Source organism: Mus musculus, chromosome 5 (genome assembly GCF_000001635.26).
Source record: "Mus musculus strain C57BL/6J chromosome 5, GRCm38.p6 C57BL/6J".
Lineage (NCBI taxonomy): Eukaryota > Metazoa > Chordata > Mammalia > Rodentia > Muridae > Mus > Mus musculus.
Window position 1 is genome coordinate 146,697,619 of NC_000071.6, and position 10,332 is coordinate 146,707,950.

Here is a 10,332-nt window from a genome sequence, read left to right on the forward strand (position 1 = left end):
AAGATGCTCAGTATACATCTGATTGTTGTGCTCACGCCAGTAATCGGCGGACACATAAACCTCTGAGGCGGGCCTCGTGTGGTGGGGCTATGGGCTGGGATCCTCCATGCAGCACGCTCCTGCAGCACTTCCCCAGACGTCTCCTCTTTCTTGCACAGTAAAGTTGCCTTTCCTGGCCTCATTTGCAAACCAAGGTTCCCCTCCACTTTTTTTTTTAATTGGCTTGGATCTCCAAGTATAGGCAGTAGCTTTAAACAAGTATGGGGTAGCCAGTGTCAGGCAGAATCAGGTATCACTCAGTTGGTGGGCCCCAGAGCAGCAGGGCCCAGAAAGACAGAAAAAGACAGGAGGAGGCGATTGGTAAGTCCATTAGCACCGACCTCATCGCTGCCCCGAGGAGGATGAGAAGCCACACATTACAGAAGCTCAGCGACAGCCATGACAGCAGGAGAAAGGAAGCAGACATGGGACAGAGCCGGATCAGCCATCCTATCCTGCAGCGTGGAGGTAACAGTAGTTCCTAATTGGCAGGACCGTGCGATGTGAATCTATACAAACCCCCAAGATTACTACTATATGACTCCTCCACTGTTTAAAGATGTGGCCAACTCTTCCTCCTGCCAAGTTTCTGGGGGAGAGGAAGCCTATCACCAATGGTGGAGGAAACACTTCTTTAAACAGGTCAGAGACAGCTTCTTGGCTCTTTAGATGCAAAAGTGTGGATTCCGCTCATGTGAACAGCTAGGCAGGGTTAGTGGGTGTCTTTATAGAAGGAGCTTTGGATCACACAGTCACAAAGTGACCAGGACCCCTAAGCCTAGGCTCTGGTCACCACTGACTGCTACCTCGCTGGTGCTGACATCGGTGGAGAGGAGTGCCAATAGGGACCTCTGCCTTCTTGGTTTTGGTAAGCTGACCCAAACCCCATCACAGCCCCAGGTTGATACTGATGCAAATTTTGTGTTCAGTTGGGCCGAGAACTAGTAACTCGGGGGATGAGACGGCGAGTTTCACTGATCTCAACCCAGAGAACCAGGAGAGACCCAAAAATGTACAAGATTGTGTGGCAGAAAACGTGTGCCCCAAAGATGCCAAATCTCTTACCTTTGCCTGGCACCTGGGACAACCAGCTGAGGTCTGTGCAGGTATTCCGGGAGCTTGTGGGGGACAAGAGTCATGGTAACTGTTGGCAATTTTGTTGTTGTTGTTGTTGTTGAGGATTTGAGTTAAGGAGAAGACATTTGGAAATCACACTATGACATGAGAGGCTGTTGTCACTTAGAACATATGGAGACGGGTTTGTGCTGTGCTGGCTTTGAACTTCCGACCCTAGTCTGATCTCTAAGAGGCTGCCAGAGCCTCCTGGCAGCCCATACCACCCTTGCATTGGCCCGCTGATTCCTGGTAGGTACTCCAGTGCCTTCAGAGCCACTCCAGAGTTCTTCACATTAGAGAAGGTCCCCCCACCCACCCCACCCCCGACCCCCGGCTCCCTGTTTTTGAGACCTGAACTCTGCAGAAGCTACAAAGAGGGGGTTGGGTGGCAGAGCCTTCCCAACTGTATGCGATTCTCTACATTTCGTAGAGATAGATGCCTTTACAATGCCTAGGGGTTGTGTTTCCTTAGGCTGGATATGTTCATTTTGTGTGTGTATGTTTTGCCTGCATGGATGTGTGTGCACAAGTGTGCTTGGAGCCCTCAGAGGTCAGGAAAAAGTATCAGATCCCCTGGAACTGGAATTACAGATGGTTGTGAACCACCGTGTGGATGCTGGGAATCGAACCCAGGTCCTTTGTAAAAACAAGTGCTCTTAACCACCGAGCCACCTCTCCACTCTTATCTCAGCCCCCGTTTTAAAGATAAGGTATCAGTGTATAGCTCTGGTGGCCTGGAAGGCACTATATGTAGACCAGGATGGCCTTGAAGTCACAGAGATCCACCTGCATCTGCCTCCTTAAGATTGGAATCAAAGGTTTTTACCACTCCCCAGCCCCACCCAAACTCTAGAATTTGAGACACTTCTGCTTCCAAGAGGTTTGAATTCCAGACACTCAAACTGTGTGATTACCTCACACAGCCTATTTTGTGTAATATTACCACAGGCTCATGAGATCTACCCCATGCTATGCTTCATAGTGGGGCATTCTTAAGGAACTGGCACACAGGACAATCTTCTGTCACCCAATTCCAGCACCCCCAGTGACACTACTCAACATTGAAGACTTAACAGGGGCCAAGCCAAGACATATCGCCAGTAGGCCCGTTATGTCACTGTCCCAACTGTGACTCTCTGGGAACCCTGCTGTGATGCTGTGTCTGATATGCCTGAAGAAGCTGGCTTTAGGGGGAGTAGCTGGGTCAAGGCCAAGAAGCCAGGCAGGGACAGTGCCAGCACCCACACCCACCATTGCCTGTAGCTTCCTGGAAAAGCCACGACCTCTGAGGGTTTGTCAGCTTTGTGTCATCACCTGGAACACCTTCCAGTCTCATAGGGGAGGCTTGCCACGGGGTCTCATGCAAGAGCATAGCCTGCATAGGGAGCCGGCATCCATAAACCCAGGAAGGATGCCGGAAGCCAGCCTGAGAGGTGTGTGCACCTCTGAGCTGGATGCCACAAGATATCCCCATCCCCACCCCACCCCAGCGTCTGCGGGATACAGAATTCCTGAGTCAGGGCTGGGAATGTGGTTTGGTTTTTTTTTTTTTTTAACAAGCTCTGCATGTGACGCTTACGAACATTAAAATTTGTAGAGCGGATATAGTCGTTTACCTTGCCTTTCTGAATGGAGTGGGCTGTCCTCCCTTCCTGGCCATCAAAACATAAAAGTGTGTACTCAGGGAATGGGAGGCAGTATGCAGCCAGTGCTTGGTCACCTCGGAAGGGCGGGACGACGGTGACTTTTACTTTTACCTTAGAGTCTATTTCACTTGAAATAGTCTTTGCTCCTTTAGTCGTGCCTATAGAAGCCTCTTCTTTTGGCCTTCGGTTTCCTGGGGTTGGGAGTCAGGTCACTCAGAGCAGTCAGCAGTTGCCACACCTCCCTGGATGATTTCTGGGTTCAGAGGCACCCCGATGGTTGGTCCTATGCAATCCTTGTGCATAGGAGTGGGAGAAAAGCTTTTGTGGGCACAGTACGTGTACACATGCTTAAATTGTTTTAATTAAAATTGTGTGGGTAGCTGCTGCCTCTAGGGCGCTGGGCTTTAGCTCTGCGGCCCGTACAGGGGGGGTGAGGGGGGGTGGGGGGTGGGGATGAGAAACTGCTTCAGTGAGGTGGAAGACGCTGACAGACTGTAATCTGCCACGGTTTTGTCTCTTCCCTCGACGCAGCCCCAGCATTTGGAGTCACACCTAGAGTCCCTTCCAGGAAGGCATTCCGGTGACAAAATGGGAAACTGGCGGCCCAGCCGCAGCAGCACTGTGCAGTGTGTGAGACACTTTATTTTCTCGTCCTAACTCGACTTGTTTAAACTTTGTTCAGCCAAGTGAGTATAAGCAGCACCTGTCACTTGGGAGGCAAAGGCAGGTGGAGCGCTGTAAGTTTGAGGCCAGCCTGGTCAGCATCAGCCTGGTTCATATAACCAGGGTCAGGTCAGCCAAGGATACACAGTGAGAGGCCCGGTCCCAATCAAACAATCAATCAATCCATTCATCCATCAGTAGTTGAATGCCGAGGTGGGGAAAAAAAAAAGGCTTTGGGTTCTGAAACCCAAAGGCAGTAATGAAACCAAGTCAGATAAAAGTCTGGAGTTAGGGCTGGAGAGATGGCTCAGTGGTTAAGAGTACCGACTGCTCTTCCAAAGGTCCTGAGTTCAAATCCCAGCAACCACATGGTGGCTCACAACCATCCGTAATGAGATCTGACGCCCTCTTCTGGTGCATCTGAAGACAGCTACAGTGTACTTAGATATAATAATAAATAAATCTTTAAAAAAATAGTCTGGATTTAGACTGGCCTGGCTGAACATGCTTTTTACGCGGCTAAGTCAGCAGAAGACATATACCACCACCTCCGCCAGGCCGTATCGCACCTCCCAGGTAAGTCTTCCCCGATGAAGCCACTCTGCGTGTCTCAGCCCTCCACGATTTAGCTAGAGTCTCTGAGCTTCAAAAGCATCACAGCTGTCACAGGTTGTCATGGCTCACGCACACCTCTAACCTCAGCACTGGGGAGCTAGAGGCAGGCGGATTGCTATGAGTTCGAGGCCAGCCTGATCTACACACAAGGTCTGGTATATCCAGGACTACCTAGGGAGTCTCTATCTCAGTAAAGAAATAAATACAAATAAGAGGGGGGGGAACCTTGACCCTGAGCTCTGAGGGGGAGTCAAGGGGACTTTTAGAGCCAGCAGGTAGCGGGTCAATGTTCATGTGTGTGCATATGTTACATATATATCTTATTTTCTAAGGCAGGCTTTCCTATTGAGCATGGAGCTCACCCACCCAGCTAGAAAAGCAGGTGATCAAGTTCCTGGCATCCTCCTGTCTCTGCCCCACCCAGCTCTGGGATTGCAGGAACTGAATCCACCCACATCTAGCTTTTACTTAGGCTACTGGGGATCGAACCCAGGCCCCCATACTTTTATAGCAAACACTTTCTTGACTGAGTCGCCTCCCCAGTCCCACAGCCGGTTTTGAACCCTGGTCAGATCGCACATCTGGGATGACCTGAGGTCAGAGTTGCTTCTTTCCACCATCTTAAACAAAAGGACAGCACCCAAAAGTTTCCCAGTACTAAGGTCTTGCACAGTACATGGAAGACAGCTGTGAATCCAGTCTTCCAACAGATCCCCCAAAAGTCAAAAATATCACCAGGAAACGGCCTGATACTGCTGGGGTAAGAGAGTCTCGTGATTACGTGAGCCCACCAACCAGCCGCTTACCACCATCCCTGATGGCTGGATGCCTGTCTGCCTTGATGGCTACTCAGACTCAGCCTGGCACTAGGGGTGCAACAGAGGTTATTTTAAGATATTATTTGGGTAAAGGCAAAGAGAAAAGGTGCTGTTTAAGGGGTTCCCATAAGCCCCAGGAATGGTATGAATGGTTTAAAGTGTCCAACGATCTTGTCAGTACCCTACGTTCAGAGACCTGCTTGGAGACCTGCTTCCCCCCTTTGCAGCTGCCAGACTTTCCCCTTTAACTGTAGAGAGTGGAATTTTTCTCACTCCCTTACAACCAAATGCACTACTAGGTACATAAGTGAGAGACACCATTGAAATAAAATAAGAGACCTCTGCAGGTCAAGGGGAAGACTTTGGGAGTCTCACTGTGTAACCCCCTGATAGTCTGGGACATGCTACGTAGAGCAGGATGCACTCAAACTCAAAGAGATCCTCCTGCCTCTGCCTCTCAAGTGCTGCCGTTAAAGACATTCAGGGTCCTCACCTGCCACACCATGGTTTTCTCGGTTTTCTCGAGGAAGGATCCAGATGCCCTTCGCTAGAGATCAAACTGACACAAACATGAGCTACCCTGCAGATTCCCCTGGAGACGTTTCAGTGTGCTTCCCGGGGCAGTTAGAGGACCTCAGAGATCATCTTGTTTGGATACGATGTAACATCTGTACCTGCAGCCCTTGTGATGTACCTAGGAGACTGATGTGGCTACAAAGTCTATTTGGTTCTCTTTTTTTTGGGGGGGGGGGTGGCGGGCTTCAAGACAGGGTTTCTCTGTGTATCCTTGGCTGTCCTGGAACTCACTCTGTAGACCAGGCTGGCCTTGAGCTCAGAAATCTGAAGAGACATGCCCTGTTCCAGCCCTGAACTGACTGCCTTAAAAATTTTTTTTTCTGGTCAATTCTGTCCCCCAAATCCACTTGTTCTAGGCCAAATGACTGAGAAGCAAGAGAGAAGGAAAAGCAAAGAAGGAAACAGCTGTCAATAGGACCATCTCTCACCTTTGCATCTGAGGGTTTTTTTTTTCATTATACATATGTCTAGGTTAAAAAAAATGATGTATCATCCCACAACTTATTAAAAAGAAGGGGGGAGTTGGTGGTGCTGGTGGTAGAGAAGGAGGAGGGGGAGAAGGAGAAGGGGAGGAGGGGAGGAAAGGGTAGAGGAGGAGGAGGAGAAAGAGGAAAGAGATGTATAGAAAGAGTATCCACAACACACGTGAAGCCAGTCACAGGCGCCACTCAGTCTGCAGCTGGCCCAAGTTTATCTCTGACCATCCCCCCGGCAGTTTGAAACATTACAGTTCACTGATAACCAGAAATGACTAAGCGCTAAGGCTGCTCAAATATCACCCCTGTAGCACCAATAAAAAACCCATAACTCCTGGCCTGGCAGAGAACTGTGGCCAGCACGCTGAGGAAGGGATGGTTATATTACCCAACCACGGGTTACAAATGGCTTTGTAATCAGTATCTTCCATACCCAGCTTAGCCCGAGTGGCCCTCAAGCCAGCACAGCCCCGTGGCAGACCAGAGGCCTTCCACTTCCTGGAAAGTGGATGTCTGAGAATTGATCATTCCTGGAGCTAGCTCTCTCAGAGCTCCGTTCCGTCTCCATTCAACCTGATGCTAACGACAGCAGGGTCTGGCTGGCCCCACTTCTACCATAAGTAAGAGAGTCACAGGGCAATGAGAATTTCTCAAGGAATCTGAAGGCCCCCTTCCCCAAACTAGGAAAGGGGCCACATGGCAGCTGGGACAAAGATTGCTGTAATTTTAAAAATGATTTTTATCATTATTTTTATATTATGTGTATGATGAAGGGGTGGTTTTATGTGTACAATTTTATGTGTACGATGAAGGGATGGTTATTTTACGTGTATGAATGTTTGCCTGTATGTGGCTATGCGCAACACATGCATGCAGTACCCAAGGAGGCCAGAAGAGGGCATCAGATTCCCCCTGGATCTGGAGATTAATATGGTTGTGTGCCAACTGAGAGCCAGAAACCCAACCCAGATCCTCTGTGAAAACAGCCAGTGTTTTTAACCACTGAGCCATCTCTCTGGCCCACATTGTTACTGTTTTAAAGAGTGGTGCCTAGGAGACAAACAAACGTAATTAATTTTTAAATCTAGGGCTAAAATGAGATGTGCAGATAGCCACTCCCATTGACCCAGGCCCAAGGGCTGATTGAGTACCTGGGTGAATCTGTCCTATGGCTTTGTTCCATGCTACCAGCAGACAACCAGTCAGTGATATTACTCAGTGGCTAAAAAGGATGGTCTCTCTCTCTCTCTCTCTCTCTCCCTCCCTCCCCCCTCTCTTTCTTTCTTTCTTTCTTTCTTTCTTTCTTTCTTTCTTTCTAAATTGGTGTCATGTGGATAGTAAGATGCACACATTCTAACAGAATGTTGTGTGTGTACATGTTTGTGCATGCAGCAGCCAGACAATCGTTGGTGAAGAGCGTTCCTGTGTCCTGGTGTCCCCATCCCCTTCCCACACTCAGTCAGTCAATCCCCTCAGCCTTTTGCTCCGACAGAAGTATTATCTGAACGTCTAGCGCTGTAGATTTGTGGTATCTGGTTTTAGAAGTTAAATAAACGTATTCACAGCCAGGGTACCCTTAAGTCTCTGGCTTTTTATCATTCAACATTATGTCTTTGATATCTTTGTGTATTGGCTGTGTATAGTGTTTCATTGATGAGTTGTTGTTGTTGCTATTATTATTATTATTATTATTATTATTATTATTATTATTATATTACTACATAAGGTCTTGCTATGTAGTCCAGGCTGACCCAAAATTCACAATCCGTCTGCCTCCCAAGAATTGCCAGGAGTCTGACTAGTCTCACTGTTTGGCCCCTCTAACCCTTACCGTACCCCACCCTCACATACCCACCCCTCCCCCACCATATAAATGATGCCCCGTTCTCCCACTCAAATCAGCACTTAATCTTGTCTATGATCCTGGCACACAGATGATATGACCCTTCCGCCACCCCTAAAGCTCCTCTGCTGGGGGCATCTTGTTTATATGAGGCTCAAGAATGTTGGCAGCGGCAGTAGATTCTGGGAAGCCTGTTGGGAAATGTTTTCCCTGAATGATTTAATCCCCAGCAAGAAACCAAGTTGGCTCTAGGGTCAAAAGCAATGACTATGTTTAGGTCTGAGGTTATTGCAGCGTTCTGCTCTCTCTCTCTCAGAGTGGACAGAGAGAGTTCCACCGCAAAATAGGTCATTGCAGCGTTCTGCTCTCTCTCTCTCTCTCTGTCTCTCTCTCTGTCTCTCTCTCTGTCTCTCTGTCTCTGTCTCTGTCTCTGTCTCTCTCTCTCTCTCTCTCTCTCTCTCTCTCTCTCTCTCTCTCTCTCTCTCTCTCTCAGAGTGGACAGAGAGAGTTCCACCGCAAAATAGAGGCCCAGAAAGTCAATTGGAACCCATGATACACAACACAGTGGCAAGAGATCCCTAGGTCAGGATGCCCGGAGAGCCCAGTGACAAGGACAGAGAGGGCAAGCTGCCCTCAGGGTCCAGGAAGGCGGCTTCCCCATAACCCCGCGCTGTGAGTATGGGAAACTAAAGACTTTTTAACTTTAAAGACAAAGGATGTGTAACTTCTGATAGCAACTCGCAACTGCATGTAACTGCCAAATCAGCCGGTAGGTGGCAGCATAACACCAATCATTCTCCACGGAGCAACCTGACTGGCTAAGAAATAGCTTCTCCCAGCCAAAAGTCAAAAAGACCTGAAGGAGTCTCCAGTGTGGGAGGACGCTTCTCTCCCCGCCACAGCGAGACCCTGATGGACCAAAAGTCTTACAGGAATTATTTTGACTCTTACTTTAACCTTTAGTGAAGACTAGAAATTAGCGCCTCCTCTCTGTTCTTGTCTCCAGACCTCGCGCACCCGCCCCCCCCCCCCCATCCCAGCTCATCAAAACAAAGATCTCTAAGTTAGGGGGGAAAAAACCAACCGTTTGCTATTTAATACTTTTGAGAGTTAATATAGAGCTCTAAGAGGGTAAACGTGAGTGATTCTCTTCTGCAACGAGACACCCCAAAGACATCCCGTTGATATTCAGGATGCTGACGGTTACCGGTTCCCTGGATGCAAGGTCTCAGAACGCAGCAGTTCTGAATCCATCTGTCTGCAATATCCCCAGCCACCAAAGCTAGATCCCTTCCCTTTTAGGTCTCCTGCTCAAAGGGTCGTGTTCAGTACAAGGATTCCAACAAATCCCGGCCTCTACCGTGAGCTCCGGTTTTGACAGTGAGGCGACCAGCTCTGAGGATACACACCACTGTTAATTCCTGCAGTCCACAAGCCAATTCCCGCTCAACGGAATTTTTCTTTTGCCATGGCTTGTTTTATTTTAGGCACCTTCCACAATAAGAAGTAGGATCCTATGGTTGCCTTTCTGCCTTTGTTATCACTTCTGCCTGACTGTGCTAGGCATGTGGCCCGTGGCTGGTCCCAAGGGAAGCACAGTGTGTGTGCGCTTTGTCACAGCTCCGTGAGGGCAGGTGTTAACAATTACCCCTGTTCTACAGAGTCTTCAAAACGAGATTTGCTAGAAGCCACAGAAGCAAGGAGCGCATCTTGTAAGGAAGTCATGGCAACAGGAAGTGTCTGAGGCTGCGGGGAGCAGGTGGGGTCCTGACGGTGTGAGGCCTGAGTCCTCAGCCAGCACCACATCGCCTGTGTGTCAGGAGAAGATTCCCAGTGAGGTTGGTACATGCCCCGACTGTAGAAACAGACTGTGTGGTGAAGAGGGACGTGCCTCAAGCTATGGTGCTTACCCAAGAGCCCAGATGTGGGGTCACCCTGCTGCCTCAGCTATCAGAACCTTAAGGGTTCCCAGTGAAGATGAAAGAAAGACAAATAATAAAGACCATTTGATCCAAGTGCTGAAGATTTTTTACAGATATGCCACTTCAGGTCTCTGCTCAAGGATAAACTATTTCAAAACTCTCTACACTATTTTATGTGGTGTGTGTGTGTGTGTGTGTGTTGCATGTGTATATAAGTACTCTCAGCTGGGGCAGGACATCAGGTGTCATCCTTTGCCACTGTCCATGTTGCGTTGCCCTGAGCTTGCTGCTTCAGCCAGCCTGAGTGTCCAGCACGCTCTCGGGATCTGCACATCTCTACTTATGATTGCTGAGCTCACAGGTATATGCAGCCATGCCCCAGCTGTCTTACGTGGTGGGATTAGGGATATGAACTCAGCTCCTCCCACTTACAGAGCATGCATTCCTGCCCACTGAGCCCCAATTACAAAGACGTTTGAAATACAGAAGTGCCCCCTTTTCCCCCTGCTAGTCTCATGTGTCTGTGTTCAAGCCCTTCCCCCACTCCTTTTCCACCCCCCACCCCCCAAAGAGCTTTCACATTTTAAATAATAAACATGTGGGGTTCCCTGGTTAAGG

At 49.0% G+C, this 10,332-nt stretch overlaps 2 long non-coding RNA genes across 3 annotated transcripts; both read left to right on the plus strand.

Annotated features, from left to right (window-relative positions):
- The first annotated feature begins 2,864 nt into the window (after positions 1-2,864).
- Gm34700 lies at positions 2,865-3,824 on the plus strand. Its single transcript, XR_377207.2, has 3 exons — positions 2,865-2,895; positions 3,333-3,487; positions 3,806-3,824. It is a non-coding gene; the product is annotated as a predicted gene, 34700 (long non-coding RNA).
- Positions 3,825-6,218: 2,394 nt separating this feature from the next.
- Positions 6,219-9,878, plus strand: 4930573C15Rik. Of its 2 annotated transcripts, none has more exons than XR_868703.2 (2): positions 6,219-6,569; positions 9,454-9,878. It is a non-coding gene; the product is annotated as an RIKEN cDNA 4930573C15 gene (long non-coding RNA). The 2 variants fall into 2 exon arrangements; XR_868704.2 differs by lacking the exon at positions 6,219-6,569 and adding an exon at positions 8,238-8,464.
- Positions 9,879-10,332: the final 454 nt, after the last annotated feature.